This window comes from Tachypleus tridentatus, chromosome 2 (genome assembly GCF_004210375.1).
Source record: "Tachypleus tridentatus isolate NWPU-2018 chromosome 2, ASM421037v1, whole genome shotgun sequence".
Lineage (NCBI taxonomy): Eukaryota > Metazoa > Arthropoda > Merostomata > Xiphosura > Limulidae > Tachypleus > Tachypleus tridentatus.
The window spans coordinates 38,360,039-38,379,626 of NC_134826.1; the positions used below are offsets into that span (position 1 = coordinate 38,360,039).

The window sequence follows — 19,588 nt, forward strand, 5'->3', positions numbered from 1 at the left end:
AAGCAACACGTGAATCTGATATACAGGGTGAATTTTATTCTTCTGGATAACAAGTAAAAAAAGCAACACGTGAATTAGATATGCATCCTGAATTTCATTCATCTGGATGAAAAGTAAAGAAATCAACACGTGAATTAGATATACAGCTTGTGTTTCATTCATGTGGACGACAAAAAAGCAATACGTGAATCTGATATGCAGCCTCAGTTTCACTCAACTGGATGACGAGTGAAGAATGTAATACTTGAATCTGATATACAGCCTGAATTTTATTCATGTAGATAACAAGTAAAGGAAGCAACATGTGAATTAGATATACAGCCTGTGTTTCATTCATCTGGACGACAAGAAAGCAATACGTAAGTCTGACATATAGCCTGAGTTTTATTTATCTGGATGAAAAGTGAAGAAAGCAATACGTGAATTTGATATACAGCCTGTGTTTCATTCATCTGGACGACAAGAAAGCAATACGTAAGTCTGATATACAGCCTGTGTTTCATTGATCTGGATGACGAGTGAAGGAAGCAATTCGTGAATTAGATATGCAGCCTGTGTTTCATTCATCTGGATGAAAAGTTAATAAAGCAATAAGTGAATCTGATACACAGCCTGAGTTACATTCATCTGGATGAAAAGTGAAAAAAGGAATACGTGAATCTCACATGCAGCCTGTGTTTCATTCATCTCGATGAAAAGTAAAAAAAGCGATGCGTGAATCTGATATACAGCCTGAGTTTCATTAATCTGAGTGAAAATTGAAGAAAGCAACATGTGAATGCTATATACATACTAGGTTTCATTCGTCTGTATGACACAGGGAGAAATTCCTATGTGTAGACTCGTATTTCACCTGCATACCGACATTATACGGAATATGAGCTTATTGTTTACCTTTGTTTGAAAAACAAACAAACATACAAATACGTCATTATATAGCAATGTAAACACTGTGTATTTTGTTTGTTTATTTGTTTGTAATTAAGCACAAAGCTACTCAATGCACTATCTGTGATCTGCCAACCACGGGTATCAAAACCTGATTTTTAGTGGTGTGAGTCCACAGACATACCGCTGTTCCACTTGGCGCTACCACAGTGTAATCTAGGTGTCATAGAATATCGTAATCAATGTGTGTGAGAAAACAATTGTGTCCACACACCTATATGTTAGAGATCAAAACATTCTTATCTTTCGTCATTCATATGAGAACAAACGTCGTAGAAAGTTGTGCTTTGTCTAAGGTGTTTGCGAGGTTGCTTTAGTTTGTTATGATAATCGAGTTTATCTGCATTAGTATAAAATATAGAGTTGTCTTCTGAGGACGTCACAAAGTGCTAGTTTAGGTTCTCCAACTTTCTCCATGACATGGCTACCTGTACTGTAAACACACGACAAATGAAAGGTAAGCTAGAATGTACCTGAGTAGTAAATCTTTAATCCATTTATTTAGAATTATAACATAGTTTACCTCTCAGCCATATTCGAACTAGATCTAAGGCTTTTAGTTTATTAATGGAAAACTGTGATAGACAAATAGTCTCGTAATGGATCTTTATACTATGAATATCATTCCATACAAAATATTAAAGTGGATCTAAACCCAGCATGATGCGTGCTTCAAATACCTTGTACCATTTATCTGTGCTGTGAAATTTAAACAAGGTTACTGAAAAAGTTTCGTTTCTATTTATGTATCTATATTACCTATCATAGAAATTAGAGTTATTTCAAATATTTTTATATTAAGTTACTTATTTGTTAGATACCGTTTGGAGTTCCTTTTATAAGCAACATAAAATATTACGGTTTATAGTACAACTGTAGTTGTTGTTAAGGTGTATAGAACACTTGTAGTTGTTGTTAAGGTAAATAAAACACTTATAATTATTCTTAAGGTGTATATAACATTTATAGCTGTTGTTAAAGTGTATAAAACACTTGTAGCTGTTGTTAAGGTGTATAGAACACTTATAGCTGTTGTTGAGCTGTATAAACACTTGAAGTTGCTGTTAAGGAATGAAATATATTAAACAAAACATTTACTATTAAACGAACGTTAGCTCCAAAGTAAATTTTTTCTTACAATTACTTTACTCCTGTTATTTGTTTTACTGTTTTATTTTCATGATTGTTGAGATTTTCAGTCTCATTCAATGGTTTGGTGCGTTTAGTTTGGTATAGTCTTTCTTAGATAATCTTTTAGTAAATTTCAGTTTGCAAACCAATTCAACATTTATTCTAATTTTTCAAAGTTAATATATAGAAAAGAAAATACATTACATTTTACTGTTAACCAAAAACATTCCTTGTATTTTCATCTGTTAACTAGGTTGAGATAATAAAAGTTATCAAATGTTTCTATTTTTATAAATGAAAACACCCTCTAGAACCTAAAATCTAGATCAGGGATGGGCAACGTATTTTTAACAGTGGCCAAAACTGTGGCTAATGAAAACAACGTTGGCCACACTATTCAAAAAAGAAAAATGTGATTTCAATCAAAATAAATGCATTTCAACTAACCTTCAATGTGAAAATTGATGGGGGTTTTCATCAACAAGTTTCGTGATATTTGACTTAATATTTATGCTCAATGAGCATCTCAGCTCTGCCTCTAAATCTATGTCAGTAAGCCGAGATTTGTATCTACACTTGAGAAAATCTAGCGTAGAAAATGTTGACTCACACACCCATGTGGATCCAAACAAGGAAAATAGTTTTGAAATTGATATCTTTAAATTTAAAAGACTCTCATTTATCAGAATAGTGAGCCACATCTCTCTGATAGAACATTTTTGTTTACATTTTATGTGTTCTACATTTTGCAGAGTAAGCATCTCATCTTCAAGTCCACACTTATTCAAAGACAAAAAAGAAGTAATTTCCTTACTGAAATTTGCAAAGTCAAATTGAAATGGATCATGAAAAAATTCAAATACCAATTTCAAATTTTTAAATTCGGAGAAACGTGATTCAACTTTTGGGGATAGATTTTTGATCCAGTTGAGAGATATCATCTTTAGCATCAGAGAAATCATAGCTCTTATTATTTTCTAGAAAACTATTCAATCTACAAAATGTGTCAACTCATTCTTTTGTAACTGTTCCGCAAGGAGGTTTAGCTTTAATTGAAATTCATAAATAGACTGTGATTGCTCGCTTATTATTTTACCTCTTCGCTGAAGCTTCGTATTTAAATTATTCAAGTCAGCCATCATGTCGCACAAAAAGTGCAAATCACATTGCAATGACAAATCTTACCTTTCTCAACAAGATACTCTTTTATTTGAGGAAATAAGGAAGTAAATCATTCCAAGACTTTTCCTCTACTTAACCATCTTACATTTGCAAAATCAGTAAGATCATCAAAAGTAGAGCTACTGCTTTTCTTCAAAGACACGACAAACTGTCAAAGGAAGAAAGAGCTTCCACTTCTAATATATAATTCACAATTTTTACAACATTGTCCATAAAATTGTTCAATTCATCACTTTCAGACATTTGAGCACATAACTTTTCCTGGTGCAAAATTAAATGGAAAGATGGCAGCGTAGATTTCACATTATTTTCAATGAAATGCTGCTTGAAAATAGAAACTAATCCTAATTTCGCACCAGCCACGGTGGGACCAACGTCTGTAATGACAGAAATAGGTTTTAAAATCCAGATTGAATATTTTTGACATTTCAAAAAATTTTTCAAAGATAAAGATATTTTTCCCATGTTCGATCTCGTAATCCACAAAGGCCAAACATTTCTTCCCTCAGTTAAAGATCTGAAGTTACATATCGAATGCAAAATATCAACCGTACAGTGTCACTAACATTTGTTGACTCATCTAGTGCTAAAGAAAAATACAAACAGTCTTTTAGTTGTTCAAGCAACTGATTTTCTGTCTTTCGCTAACTCTAACATTCTGCGGACAATTGTTCTTCGACTTAATTGCAAATTATTTACCTTTTGAAGAATATCATCTTTTAATTTTGCATCATAATTCTCCAACAGAATGTCAATGTACACAAGCAAATTTCTTTTAGTAGTTCAGCATCAGAAAATGATTTATTTTTGAGCTAGAATCCAAGCTACTTTATAGCTAACTAACGTAACTAGTTCTATCAATCATAAAAATCTTTTTAAGCCTTCTTTTTGTTCATGAAGTTGTTCTTTCAGACAGCTAATTTCATTCATACGATTTTTGCTATCAACTAGAAATTTTACATGAAATTCGTTGTGAATATTGTTAAAGTGTTGCTTAAGGTTGTATACTTTATTATTCCTAAAATCTTTGTTACACAAATGACACATTGGTTTATTATTTACTTCAATCATTACGAATTTCAACTTTCAACTTTCATTAAATTCTCGTTTTTCCAGTCACGCCCCATTCTATTTTCGTCAGTAATGCTAGAATCAATTAAATTGTCTTTATTTTTTGAGTGTTCACCATCATCTGGATTCTTTTGGTTTTGAATTATGCACTTATCCATATTATGGGATTAAAACAAAATGTATTTAAACACTTGAAAGTTGCACACTCGATAACAAATATCTAAGCCACACTGACGTTACAAAATGGGCAGAATCTGTAGTATTGATAAAGCGTGTGAAATTAGCGTTGACGTGAGTCAGTGCAGTTGCTGATTACCAAATTTGCGATAAAAAATTAATGATGGAAAAAGTTTGATTCTTGAACTCGATCTGTCCACAATTATGCTATTCACCGGTCACATGTGGCCATGGAGTTGCCCACCCCTGCTCTAGACGATATCTGCTAGACCTGCTGGTGAATTATTTAATGAGAATCAATGCCCGACATTTTGATATTGTGAGTTTTAAAAAAATCTATTTTGTAAAGTCAGTGATGAAAAGCCACAAGCTGACAGATTTGGAGACCTTAACGTGTCTGTTATCCAAAAATATCCAATATCTTTACTAATTTTTTATCCAAAATTGAATATATTCCTAAACAAATCTAGTTATTTGTGTTTCTACCATTCTTGACATTCGTTGAACAAAGTGTCAGAAAACAAATTATTAAAGTCAGTCAATGTGTGTCAGACAAACAATGAATTATGCAAGTTAATCAGTATTATTGTTGATATACGTGAAATAACCTCCTTTCATAACAACAACCGCATTTGTCTTTCTTGATAACAAATGTCGATTCTTAAAAAGAATTATTTTACTCCATTTCGATATAAGAACATCTTGTTATTCAGACTGTTTATACAGATTTAGTTAAATTTGTTTGTTTTGCACACAGAATTTTATGTAAATAGACCCAGTAAAATTCTCGGGTTTAAATAAGTGGATGTCACTGAACTTTTCTCGTGTGTTAAATTTATATGAATAAAAAGAAAAACGAGTGAAACGGAATTTGCGTTAAAACTAAAGAGCAGAAACTGTTTTAATACAGTCTTTAAAAGCATTCCTCAGAAAATATTCTGACCAATCATGATGCGGTTTAGTATAATGCTGTTCCTGCTTCTTGTCACTCAAAGATTATATTTACTTGTCAAACTTTACAGACACCCCACAGCACGTCATGGTATCACATTCTAAATCAGACACCCCACAGCACGTCATGGTATCACATTCCAAATCAGACACCCCACAGCACGTCATGGTATCACATTCTAAATAAAATAGTTCCCCACTGAGAACACATATATTTTACCAATATAGTAATTAGTCACTTGTTTTAGTGAAGTACTTCTGCAACAATAAACTTCATACTTCAGAAGTTTAACTGTAAAATTAATCATTAATTGGTACTTTAAATGTAGTCCTACAGTGAAACAGTGGTATATCTTCGGATCATCATAACGCTAGAAACGAGGTTTCGAAACCCATGGTAGGCAGAGCACAGATAGCCATTTGTGTTTAATAATAAACAACTTTTAAAAGTGTTTAAAATTACAAACTGAGAATTTAATTTAAATATGATCGTACCTTTAAAATAACAAACTGAGTTTCAGCTCACTAGATCTACATAAAAATACAAAGAATAATTTTAAAGATTGTATAAACCGTAATATAAAGGAATATAGTAAAACATATATTAAGTTTACATAAATGAATAACCATCATGAAACACAGAAATATCCTCATACACTTTGAGAATAGTTATAATAAATAAAGTAATATGTCAAACAAATAATGTTCTCTTAAGAACCACGAAACAACATTTTCAAAGTGTTAATGTATTTTAGTTCTTCAGCCTTAAGCTATTACCTTCATAATACCATTTTGCTTGGAGACACGTGTAAAATAACTTTGGATTAAAAACAACTAGGTCTGCCTCTGAAAGGGTGAGCATGTTTGGTACAGTAGGGATTCAAACCCGTAACCCTCAGAGTAGGAGTCGAACGCCCTAACCCGCCCGGCCATACCGATGATGAGGGTCTTTCTTTACTACATAACTGGGTAAATTTGCCAAGAATGCATTTGTTAACAAGTTATGCGAAAAAAAAAGCGACTGTCACTAAAAAACAATGAAGACGTTTTTTCTGACACACATGCATTACTTATGAAATAAATCAACTTATATACCATTATTCAAACTAAGATAATTGGAATTTACCTTCATGTGTTCAAAAGTATCCACGTTGTTTGCACAGAAGTGAGATAATTACAAAACTTGGAAATCAAACCTCAATAGTTTAGTTTGACTTGTTAGCTCATGTTTTTAGCAGTGCTTAAATTGGGGTTGTGAAAGAGGTGTAACTCCCTTTTGGGATACAATTTGTAGTAGCAACTTGGACCACAGCAAGTTACAACGGGGGACAAACATACAACTGTTAAATAGCACCACAAAAATAAATAATCTATCTACACGCAAGACCACATATAATTTAAAATGGCAGTAAGAAGTTAAAGAAACTAATTATTTTAAAAGAAGGACAGAAATGTCTGCCATATTGTTCAGCCTTAATTTAAACCCTGGATTTTAATAGCTAATTGTTAGCTTATATTGTATTATTAGATTAGATTTGTTTGCTTATCTGTTATTGAGCAAAGATTTACGAAATGGGTTATCTCTTTTCGCATCAAAGGCTTGTGAGCTTGGGTTAAATCTGACAGATATTACATCTGGAAATGCCTCATTTAATAAGATATGTTTTACCATTTCTGTTTTGCAATTTCAACTAGGATTTTCTCTTTTTTTTACTTCTATGTTCTGTATGTGTAAAATTAAAATATAATCAAAGCTATAGATTACATTCTCCATTCTTTAAGTATTAAATATAGTATAAATATGCATTTAGAAAGGATTTTTATAGTATTTATTTAATTTAATCATCGGCCTGGTACCCAACTTTCAGTCTGTGATTCGCGGATTCGAATCCCACCATTGAGCATGTTCACCCTTTCAGCTGTAAAAACGTTACTATGTGACGGTTAATCCCACTATTCACTGGTAAAGATCAACCCAAGAGTTGGTGGTGAGTAACGTTGTCTAGCTCCCTTCCCTCTACTCTATCACTTCAAAACAAGAGACGACTAGCCCAGATATTCTTCAAATATTTTGAGGCAAAATGAACAAACAAACAAAGTTTCATTACTGGTACCGCAGCAGTAACTACTGGGCCCGGCATGGCCAAGCGTGTTAAGGCGTGCGACTCGTAATCTGAGGGTCGCGGGTTCACATCCGAGTCGCGCCAAACATGCTCGCCCTCCCAGCCGTGGGGGCGTTATAATGTCACGGTCAATCCCATTATTCGTTGGTAAAAGAGTAGCCCAAGAGTTGGCGGTGGGTGGTGATGACTAGCTGCCTACCCTCTAGTCTTACACTGCTTAATTAGGGACGGCTAGCACAGATAGCCCTCGAGTAGCTTTGTGCGAAATTCCAAAAACAAACAAACAGTAACTACTTAGTTTGGATATGAAGAGGCGGATATTTAAAATCTGTATCTGTAGTTTACCTAACGTGTATGTGTGTGTTTTCATCTGCTGAGTCCACCAAGGGGGAAGTTCACTTAATACATTGTATTTAAAGAACAACTTCTGAACCTACAACTAAACATAGAGAGACAGTGTATAATAGTAGGATTCAGGATGCTGCAGTCTAAAACACTGGCTAAATTTTGTTTTCTTCAATATGTTGTCTTGTTTATTTATAGATATTATGGATTATACACAAATGACTGAACATCCATAAAGTTTTATTTTGGATGCTATTACTGGAGATATTTTTCAATAAAGTTACATCGTATTCCTCTTTATTGTTAATGGTAGAATTTCGATTTTGTTTCGTTTTCACTGGCTATTTTAGCACAAATTTAGATTTTTTATAAAACAGGCCTGATAAATATTACGTATCTACATATATATAAACTCTCAAATTAACAAAATTACACCCCTGTATTCAGCACCAAATAAATACAAAAACATAATTATAACTTCTTGGTAAAGTACCTTAATTAATATATATAGAAGTGGAATCGGGCACACAGAGAAAATATTTAAATTATACCAACTGTTTAAATTTCAAAGGTACACAGTAAAATGTTAGATGATATTGCAGATATAACACCAAACGACATTTTCTTCGGAAATTCTCCAAACCGCAAAGTGAAAAACAAGTAAACAACAACAGTTGGTTTCACCCATAGGTATCTGATCTTCACCACTATCCCCGGTATGGCCAGGTGGGTTAAGGCGTTCGACTCGTAATCTGAGAGTCGCGGGTTCGAATCCCGGTCGCACCAAACATGCTCACCTTTTCAGCCGTGGTGGCGTTATAATGTAAAGGTCAATCTCACTATTTGTTGGCGAAAGAGTAGCGTAAGAATTGGCGGTGGGTGGTGATGACTAGCTGCCTTCCCTCTAGTCTTACACTGGTAAATTAGGGACGGCTAGCACAGGTAGCCCTCGTGTAGCTTGGCGCGAAATTCAAAAGCAAACAAATAAACAATCTTCACTACTAATTTCTAACTGTGATCAGCAGTCAGAGAAGTAGATACCCCGAAAGGTAGAGTGTAGAAAATAATTTAGAATAATGAAACAGAATAAACCTAAATATTTTCCGAAATAAATCATAAATACTTATCTTATTTTCAAAATTAAGATAAGATGCATGTTTATTGAAGAAAACCTAGATCCATTTTTTTCTAATTATTCTTCCTATACCACGCTGTTCCTTTATTAACACAGTTTCGTCGTACCACATGCAACTCTCCAATATAAAATCGAGCACAGAATAACTTTAACGTTTCTTATCTTAACCAGTTATCCATGGTATATTTAATATACGTGTATGTGTGTTTATAGGATTTTCAGGCTATAACTGAAAGAGTCTTATAAGAATATGGCACGTGTTTTTTAGCAAAATGTTTAATATTTAAAGAGAGGGTATGGTGCAGTTGTACTTGAATGTGAAACATTTTGGACAGAAATTATGGCAGGGTAGGTTGATCGCTTTTCACACACGGAACACAATCGAATGGTTTTGTTAAAGGTATCAGTCTTAGAACAAAAATATAAAATATTCTGAAGTCGTTTATCAAAAATTAACAATTAATCGTGACTACGGTCGGTGTTAGAAAACTGTTAATAATACCAAACAAAACTGAAACTTTTTACTAGAAAGAAAGAAAAAATGCACATGGACTGTAAAACACTCGAAACGTAAAGTAGATACTACTGCTTAGTCGAAATCTGTGGTATTATCATATTAATAACGAATCAAACAAGAAAAAACACAATTATAGATACACTGGAACTTACAGCAAGAGTAACTGACAAACTGTATTAAGCAACCGAAACAAATGACTCGATATCATTCATAATAAGTGTTTCGAAGCAGTTATTATACGTTTCATAGAAATGAAAAATAAAATATAAATCATTTGTTTAAGAAACAGTTTACAACATAGATAACAGACAGAATGTTGTGGTACAAACGAAATATTAACCTATACTTTGTTCGTATCCTTAATTACACTGTCAAACTACACAGCTAAGACATCTAAAATAAGAGGGAAGTGTGTTATATACGGCTCCTTTAACTGATATAGAAGGGGTAAATATGACTCATATAACTCAATTACATTCCTGCCAGGTATTATTCACATTGAAAACGTAATAATATATAAAATGAGAAAAGCTTCCTAATATTTCGATCTTTATTTATAGATAACATCAATCAAAGAGGTATTTGCACTCGTAAAAGTGAAAGTCCTACACTAGAAATAACAAATAAAACCCTCTCATTAACTCCATAAGTTCTTCCACAAATACAGATGTCGCTTCAAATGAACTGTTGAATAAGATTTGAAACACTCAGTTCATTACATCTAATCAAACGTCTGCAGCTTGTTGGTTTTTTTTTGGTGTTTTTTGAATTTCGCACAAAGCTACTCGAGGGCTATCTGCGATACCCGTCCCTAATTTAGCAGTTTAAGACTAGAGGGAAGGCAGCTAGTCATCACCACCAACCACCATCTCCTGGGCTACTCTTTTACCAACGAATAGTGGGATTGAGCGTCACATTATAACGCCCCCACGGCTGAAAGAACGAGCATGTTTGATGCGACGGGGATGCGAACCCGCGACCCACAGTTTACGAGTCGCACGCCTTAACACGCTTGGCCATGCCGGGCCCGTCTGCAGCTGTACGAAGAAAGCGATGTTAAATAATTTAATACAAGCAGTATTTAAATAATTATGTTGGCTCATTTTGTTTCATTTCAAGTTTTCCTGTTACTTGGTTACGAAAACAGATATTACAGTACGCTGTTTACCCTAAGTTTTTCATCACATGACTTCAATGTCTTAGGCTGACGATCAAACATGATAAAAAACAGTCCAGAAAAGCATTATTTATCATCCTGTCAATTTTCCTCATTCAATCTTTCTAACAAGCTTATTTACTTTACTCTACAAAGGATTATGCAAGACACGTTTTTTTTTTTACTTTTTACTAGCGCTTTCACGATATTAATTGGATTTATATCAGTATAACGAAAACGTAGAAAGTACGAGCAGCTAATTATGTTGATTGATGAACTATTTTAAAATGCGTTACCACCTAAAGCACAAATAAGGAATAGATAACATAAGTTTTAGTTTATAAGGGTTGAATTTTACCAAGAAAACTGCAAAGACCCTTATTACTTGTTCTGTTTTGTAAATTTTGTTAATTTGTTTTGAATATAAAAGCAATTGGAGAATAAAACGAGTATTCATGCTATTTCAAACTAAGACGTACCAATCAATACGCTGAGGGGCAGCGCCTATGAATTTCTGTGCTTAAACTAGGTAGCTTATGGAAAGTATTCAGGGTAGACGGATATATTTCAGAAGTTACAGCCTTACGAACGAGCCTTTCATTTTGGAAACTTTGCTGCAGAGCTATTGCAACTGAAACAATAATCAGAACTAAAAACAGTCTTTGCAGCTCCTCTGTCTAATGACTTCGATGACAACACCAGTTTATTTATTTATCTTTCTCAACAGTTGTACCGTTTCAGTTGGGCAGATACAAGAGCATTGGAAGCACGAGGAATAAAAGGTAAATGTTGATACATCTACTTAGTGAATAAAATATTTCAACTGATCATTTAATTACAAATTAAGATTAAAATCTTTAAACGTTTCCTTGATAGATTATCCTTTTATTTTGCAAACAAGTTGGGTTTAAAACATTTCTTTGGTTATGGTTATGACTGGGAATATTTAGCTCTTTATAAACATTAACTTATCGTAAAAAAAAAATGTCAGTGAAATCACAATTCATTCTAGGAATATATATATATATTGTTTTTTCTTCCAAAATACAATAATGGGCTCGACATGGCCAGGTGGTTAAGGCACGCGACTCATATTCTGAGGGTCGCGGGTTCGAATCCCCGTAACGCCAAACATACTCGCCCTTTTAGCCGTGATGGCGTTATAAAGTGACGGTCAATCAAACTATTTGTTGGTAAAAGAGTAGCCCAAGAGTTGGCGGTGGGTGGTGATGGTGATGACTAGCGCCTTCCCTCTAGTCTTACAATTCTAAATTAGGGAACGCTATCGCAGATGGTCGTCGTGTAGCTTTGCGCGAAATTCAAAACAAACCAAACAAATCCATACCCCAAATATAATATTAATATGCAATAAAATTTCTGTAGAGTACGCTGGTGTAATGAGCATCACCCTATTAGTCAGTGTAAATTAGAGGCTCTACAGTGGTACAGCAGTATGTCTACAGACTTATAACGATAAAAACCGAATTTCGATACCCGTTGTGGGCGGAGCACAAATGACATAACAATTAAGTTTTGAGTTTAATTGTTGGTTTTTTATTTTGTGCAAAGCTACACAAAGGCTATCTGCACTACCCGTTCCTAATTTAACAGTGTAGGACTAGAGAGAAGGCAGCTAGTAATCACTAACCACCGCCAACTCTTGGAGTACTGTTTACCAACGGACAGTAGCATTAACTGATACATTATAACGCCCCCACAGCTGAAAGGAGATTCGGGTCCGCAACTTTCAGATTCCGATTCAAGCGCCCTAACCATCAGGCCATGCCGGGTCCTTGCGCTTAATTACAAACAACCAAATTTGTAACATCCTAGTTTTAGAAATCCAGTACTTTTCATTGTTAAATCTGATCAATAGCTTGAATCTGCACTATTCCTTTGCCCTTGATATCAAGGTTACAGCTTCTGAGTCTCAGCCAGCTTGTTTTCTTTATCTTTTTTCGCTGTTATCTTGTTAGATAAATGTTTTAGACGCTCTGATGTTTCGTATCCTTGCTTGTATTAGAATAATCCTCTTTGATAAGAAGATGTTTTAGGCTCCTTGCTTTCTTCATTCGTGCTCATTCTGATACTTAATATTTGAAAACTTTTGTCACAAAGCTATGTAAAGAAAACAGATCAATTTCCAATAATACAGCTCCTCCATTGTACACAAATGTCAGATTCCAAAATCGTATTGAAATAGATGTATAGGTATATTATACTTGCATAACGGGATTTGGAAGATATGTGGTTGACTGAAGTTGCTGTGATTTCAGTTCCACACCTATATTTTTCGTGAAAACAGCTGTTAACTTCGAGTGTGTTTTTTTTTCTTGTTGGTAGTTAATGAAGTGTTGTCTTGTAAGTATTGCTTATTTTAATTCCTTGTTTAAATGTCATGTTCACAGTTTCAGTACATATACCCAGATTCGTCGAAATAGCTTTATGTACCATAAACCTCTTTTTTTTCCTACACTTAGCTTTCATTCTGAGCTGAAAGCGTTATTTCGAATAGGCTTGGCATGTGATTTTGGAGTCCTTTAATGCTTTAAACATTGTCATGTCTAGTTTTTCAGCACCACGGCAACTGTTCAAGACTCTCTCTTTTTTTTTTTTTTTTTTCAAAATGTTACGCAGTTTGGCTTTACATGTTTAATAATTTCATTTTAATAACCTTTCTTAGAAACAGTCACAACGTATCGTTAAGCAATACAATTATTGTATTGTTGGACATAAATACACTAAAGGATACGTTTAGGCATCGGTAGCACAACTCAAAACTGCAGTAACACACATTATCTTATATACGTCGTTATCAAACAAAGAAACAACTAATTTGTCCTCACAGAGTTACGAAATCTCTCAATACTTCAACGTAATTTAATTCACAGAAGCGTATAAAATTAAAGTAACCTAAAATATACCTAATCTCTGTTTAGGAGTCATGTTTGTCTCGGTAGAAAATCATTACACAGGAATATTTATTTTCTTCTTTTGTCATTGAGAGTAAATACATTTTATACAAAATGTTTTCAAAAGATTATTAAACTATACAACTCTAAATAATCGTTTATGGAAAAGTAAACACATGTTTCTGAAAATAAATCACTAATTAATCTGTAACAACCATGAGAGATTGCTGATGGAGTTCGCTTCAGTTACTTTATGGAAACTGTATAAATGTTCTACTATAATTATTATTTGAATTTAAAACAAACGTTGCTCTCTACAAATACACCAATTACAAGCTTTTAGTGTGATTTATCACCCTTTCAACTGTATGTCAACATTCCATTATCTCTATGTTTAAACATGCAACTTTCCCGCTCACCTCTTGTTGTCTTAAAACATGCTGTATTTGGAAAAGCGTGAAATTCCGAGATATTTTATTGTGACTTATTGTACAATTTATTAACGTATTTCATTTAACTTCCATTCACAAAATAATTATTCCAATACTACGTATTGCAGGTTTTATCAATATACTTCATTCCATTTTCGGCCCCCGCTAGTACAGCGGTATATCTTCGGACTTACAACGCAAAATCATGGTTTCGATTCTCCTCGGTGGGTTCAGCAGATAGCCCGACGTGGCTTTGCTATAAGAAAACACAAACACACACATTCCATTTCCATGCTCAAAATAGTTACTCTATTGTTATGTTAAATATACAGTTTTAGTTTACGTTTAATGCGAGTAGGGGGATTTAGCGCTCCCCGTTGGTAGAGCGGTAAGTTTACAGATTTACAACGCTAAAACCAGGGGTTCAATTCCCCTCGGTAGGCTCAGCAGATAACCCGATGTGGCTTTGTTATAAGAAAAAAAACATTATAATTTAGATAGTTTATACAGCGCGAACGTTAAATTTACTTATTTTACAAATGAATTTCCCAAAACTTTCTTTTTGTAACTGTTTACAAATCATAAGTTGTGTATTTCAACGGTTCTGAACTGGTGATGGTTATATCTTTGTGTGAAATCACTAGAACTGAATTTCTCTTGTTGTTTTAAATGCGCTCTATCGTATCGTGGTTTCTCGAAGTGAGTGCAGCGTTCTTGAATTCTGTCGAGGCAAAAATACGCGTCAAAAAGTTATCTCAATATAAATAGATTTACATTGTGTGATTGTGATTTTAACCATTAAGAGCGTATACTGGTGATTTTTAACTTTAAATTATCTGGAGACATAGCGCTGTACTAGCGGGTGGCTTTTAGTATGGTTAAAAATACTTAAAAAAAAAACTGATTAAGTTGAAAGAAGAAATCATTCAGATAGCTTGGTTAATTGTGCATTTCCTTGTGTACCTGGCCTATTTAATACGATAAAGAGAGTCCCCGAACAGCGGTAAGCCTGCGGATTTACAACGCTAAAATCAGGGGTTCGATTCCCCTCGGTGGACTCAGCAGATTGCCCGATGTGGCTTTGCTGTAAGAAAACACACACATACGATAAAGAGACTAGAAAAAAACAACAGAAAGGATGTACAAACTTCCTGTTGGAGGGAAATTTATATTTTTACCACGAAGAAATATGAATATAATCTTTAAAAATAGATTTAAATATATTACTGTTGTAAAAGAAGTAGTTTATAATGTAGAATGTACGAGCTATAATAATCTCTATACAGGGGAGACTGGTAGAAAGTGTTAGAATAACAGAAGACAGACATGCTCCATCACACGTCTACCAACATTTTAAAAATACAGAGCATTGTAATAGAAATTAAACTGTTAAAATTACTTATTGAGAACCTAATATGAATAAACGTAAAATAGAAGAAGCCATTTTAACAAATTAAACACAAAGAGTAGGTTCATACTTGTGCTAGCTCAAGATAATATAGTTGACGTTACCAATTGGGTGCGCTTAGTTTGGTTTGGTTTGTTTTGAATTTCGCGCAAAGCTACAGAGGGCTATCTGCACTAACCGTCCCTAATTTTGCAGTGTAAGACTAGAGGGAAGGCAGCTAGTCATCACCACCCACCGCCAACTCTTGGGGTACTCTTTTACCAACGAATAGTGGGATTGACCATCACACATAACACTCTCACGGATAAAAGGGCGAGCGTGTTTAGTGCGACAGGGATTCGATCCCGCAATGCTCGGGTTACGAGTCGAGTGCCTTAACCACCTGGTCATGCCGGGCTCAGGGTGTGCTTAAGTGTCGTGTACAATTGTGCTGATTTCCAGATGATGCCATATTAACAGAGGCGAAACGTTGTTTATTAATGATGATTTTCTATCCTATTTACTCGTTCTTGAATTTTACTTCTGTAATATGATCATCAAACAGGTCGAGTTTTGTATAATACCAAATAATATAATTCCATGTCAACCCATACACGCCTGATATAATAAAGATAATGTTAAAAATTATGCATAACATTTCTGGCCGGGAAATTTCATTTTACCTGAGAAATAAAAAACAGTAAATTGCTTGTTCATTGCTCGTACTTGCTCTGTTGTTCCTGTAAGTTACGGTAATTAATTTGATCCAGAGAATGACATATATATTTGTGTGTGTGTGTGTAATAATGAAAATATGTGCATTAACTCAGACTTTGTGCAAAGTAATCTGAACAATAACGAAATACACGCAAATTTTATGAAAAAAGCAGAATATGTCATTATAGCAAACAAAGAAACTTAAACGGTACAGTATTATAGTTAATATTTGGTAGATCTACCCTATAGGATGTCTAACATATGATCACAATTACACGTCGTATTTAAAAGATCCAAAGTCTGGGCATGTGGAGTTGTACCCCGTTCCAAGTGAATAACTAGGATAAAAGCGTTCTAAGAGGTTGTTTGTTTTTCACTTTCTCAGGAAACAATTCAAACGGAATCACACGAGCTAAAAAAGGTGAACATCTGGTGATTCGTCAAGCCTATTGACAGTTGTAATGCTCTGAAATTTACAAATCGATTTGTGATTTGGACTGAGTTAGCAAGACCTCCATCTCACACAAAATTTTTACACACTGCCTTCTCTAGTAAGATAACCATCAGACCAGTAGACATCCTTGATCAAGAAATGTGATGTATCAAGTATCAGTGACCGTTCTTTCGTATTCCGCCAGCTATAATCACCAAACTGTCCAAATGGAGCCCCACACAACAACAGAAATATCGCATAATTCTATTGTGTTTTTGCATATGGTTCAACGAAAGTTCCTGGAAAAGTAGTCGCCAAGCCCATGTACATCCACTGTCCGAAGATAAATCTGGATTCATTGGAAAGCATTTTAGAGTCCAAAAGAGAGGATATCGTAGTAGCATCCTTGACGTCTTCTTTCAATGCTTGAAATTGGCTACAGTGAGGAATGTTTTCTGTCGAGTTGCTCTGTAATTGCAGCCCATACAGTGAAGATAAAGTCTGATGGTATTTCTAAACATTGTCGTCTTCATGCAATTTCGTAATTATTTACGGTATTTTAACAACACAAATAATCCGATCTATTGGTTTTGAGTGTCTAGGCTCTGTACAAACAGTTACTGTTCTTATGCAACAATACCTGTATTATTGTCCAAGGACTACAGTTTTGCAACTTTTCTATTAAGTTCTCGTTGAGTTTCACCACTATGCACCTTTTTGAAAATACATTTCATTTTTGGGACCCTTGCTTTTGTGACATCTCTCTTTGTGTAGGTATTTAGACGTTTTAGATGTTTATGTAATGGCCATGGAGATGGTTGATTTGTATTTTTGATAATTTCTCTTTATTTGTTGGTGGTATGTGTGCGTAAAAAAAGTATTAATATTATTTAGAAATGAGATGAATGAATTCATCGGCCGGTTTGCCGAGACTTCAAACCTGAAAATGAACATGGTTTTACAGTTTAGGTCTTACATACCAGAAACTTTATTTTCTGTGCGCAGATGATATAAAAACACGTTACACTAATAGTTTGTATTATAACCAAGACAGAGTGGTGAGCCTTGAGCTAAAGGTTTCACATTATAGTTTAAACACTGAGCTTAAAAAAGTGCTAGTATTTCCTGCTTTATCATTTTTGTTACCCTAAATGCTTTGTGACTGATTGTAATATAACCCATTTAGTCTCAGAAGATAAATGATGCTCATCAGTGTTCTCCAACAAATAAAATGTTATTTTAACATTTTTTTTTCTGGTAGATTTACAACCGGTTGAAAATGGGGATTTTAAAGATGTTTTATGTTTTACAGCGTTCTTTTATGTTTAATTATTTCAGTAAAAATACGATATTTAGCAAACTTAAACTTTATACTGCTTAAGACTTGTATTTTCTAGCATTAAACTGGCAATATTCTAAGTACGTGGACTGAGGAATTTATGGTTTGGTTATTTGTTTTAAATCACAAAACTACACTCGAAGATATCGAAACCCGATGTCTAGCGTTATAAAGCCTCATGCTTATCTCTGAGCCAAACCTGAGCTTGAACTGGAACTTTAAAAGGACTTCTTTCTTTATAATTTTAATTATTTTTCAGATGACGTTTCGGGTTCTATTCTGAGCCCTTCATCAGATCTGCTCAATATTTTCGTCTCGCAACCAAGGAAAATGATAGAACAAGTAAACAGAAAACTTAGTCCTTGTGTCGATCGTATTGCTTAAAACCACTTTAAAATAAAACTCCAGAGCCATTATGGAACCGTTCTATTAATCACACAAACAGTCACTTAATGCTATAGCCAGATTCAACAGCCGTCTAAATTCATGGTTAGCATACAGACACTTCAAAATGTCACAAATCGTTAGAGATGAAGCTTTTCTTCAGGACCATGATATTATTTTATAATCTCTCCTTTTTTATGTAATGCACACCAGATAGAAGAATCAGCATAAGTGCCAAAATATTCTGATAAAACGATAAAAGCGACAGTAGAAGTCCATACAAATTTCGAAAACTTTACGTTCATTTAATCTTCCAGTTTGTATTTAGGTCACTACATTAATCTATGGATCTAATAACAGGATTTACAACACGTGCAGACATTCAAGTCATAATACCTCTCCATGTTTATGTGAGGACTTGTGAGTGAAGGACCTCATGAGTAAAACCTGTACCATTTGAAATACTCTTCCTAACATTGTAATGTACTTTGTTAAAAATGTACAATACCAGTGATTTGTACAACTTTACAGATGTCGAGCTCCTAAAGATATAATATCAGTGATTTCTACACCTTTACAGATGTCTATCTTCTAAAGATACAATACCAGTAATTTGTACAACTTTACAGATGTCGATCTGCTAAAGATACAATACCAGTGATTTGTACAACTTTACAGATGTCGATCTGCTAAAGATACAATACCAGTGATTTCTACAACTTTACAGATGTCGATCTTCTATAGATACAATACTAGTGATTTGTACAACTTTTCAGATGTCGATCTCCTAAAGATACAATACCAGTGATTTGTACAACTTTACAGATGTCGATCTGCTAAAGATACAATACCAGTGGTTTGTACAACTTTTCAGATGTCGATCTTCTAAAGATACAATACCAGTGATTTGTACAACTTTACAGATGTCCATCTGCTAAAGATACAATACCAGTGATTTGTACAACTTTACAGATGTCGATCTTCTATTGATACAATACTAGTGATTTGTACAACTTTTCAGATGTCGATCTTCTAAAGATACAATACCAGTGGTTTGTACAACTTTTCAGATGTCGATTTTCTAAAGATACAATACCAGTGATTTGTACAACTTTAGAGATCTCGATCTTCTATAGATACAATACTAGTGATTTGTACAACTTTTCAGATGTCGATCTCCTAAAGATACAATACCAGTGATTTGCACAACTTTACAGATGTCGATCTTCTAAAGATACAATACCAGTGA

The 19,588-nt window shown here is 34.1% G+C and overlaps 1 protein-coding gene and 1 long non-coding RNA gene across 2 annotated transcripts in view; one reads left to right on the plus strand and one right to left on the minus strand.

Annotated features, from left to right (window-relative positions):
• The window catches only part of LOC143241081 (gamma-aminobutyric acid type B receptor subunit 2-like), a 178,983-nt gene that overhangs the window by 115,074 nt on the left and 44,321 nt on the right, over positions 1–19,588 (minus strand). The gene's annotated exons all lie outside the window — the stretch shown is intronic.
• Positions 1,228–18,015, plus strand: LOC143235465 (uncharacterized). Its single transcript, XR_013019207.1, has 3 exons — positions 1,228–1,405; positions 11,464–11,518; positions 16,569–18,015. It is a non-coding gene; the product is annotated as an uncharacterized LOC143235465 (long non-coding RNA).